Below are 767 nucleotides of genomic sequence, written 5' to 3'. Positions count from 1 at the left end.
CACAATCGAAAGCATTTGTGTAGTCAATAAAGCACAGGTAAACATCTTTCTGGTATTCTCTGCTTTCAGCCAAGATCCATTGGACATCATTGGCTCTTGATCATCAACTGTTTCCTTTTGGTACAGTGACTCTGCATATTCCTTCCATCTTCTCTTGATGCTTTCTGCATCATTCAATAATTTGTCCAGAGAATCTTCAATAACAAAAATCGAGGTCTGACTTTTTTCTTCAGTTCACCCAGTTTGAGAAATATTGAGCGTGTTCTTCCTTTTTGGTTTTTGACTCCAGATCTTTGCACATTTTGTTGCAAGGTTTGATTTTGTGTTTTTGAGCTGACCTTTGAAATATTCTGTTCATCTCTTGTACCTCCTCATTTCTTCCATTTTCTTTAGCATCTCTACGCTGAAGAGCAACTTTCAGTGTCTCTTCTGACATCCATTTTGATCTTTCCTTTCTTTTTTTTTCTTGTCTTCTTAATGACTTTTTGCTCTCTTCATGTATGATGTTCTTGATGCCATCCGGCAACTCTTCTGGTCTTTGGTCTTTAATGTTTAATGTATCAAATGCGTTCATCAGATGATCTCTAAATTCAGGTGGGATATATTCAAGGTCATATTTGGGCTCTTGTGGACTTGTTTTCATTTTTTTCAGCTTCTGTTTGAATTTGCATATGAGTAATTGATGGTCTGTTCCATAGTCTACCCCTGGCCTTGTTTTCACTGATGATATGGAGCTCTTTCATTGTCTCTCTCAACAGATGTAGTCA

The sequence above is a fragment of the Chrysochloris asiatica genome, unplaced genomic scaffold, assembly GCF_000296735.1.
Source record: "Chrysochloris asiatica unplaced genomic scaffold, ChrAsi1.0 scaffold00115, whole genome shotgun sequence".
Lineage (NCBI taxonomy): Eukaryota > Metazoa > Chordata > Mammalia > Afrosoricida > Chrysochloridae > Chrysochloris > Chrysochloris asiatica.
Note: the sequence above shows the minus strand (reverse complement) of the source record.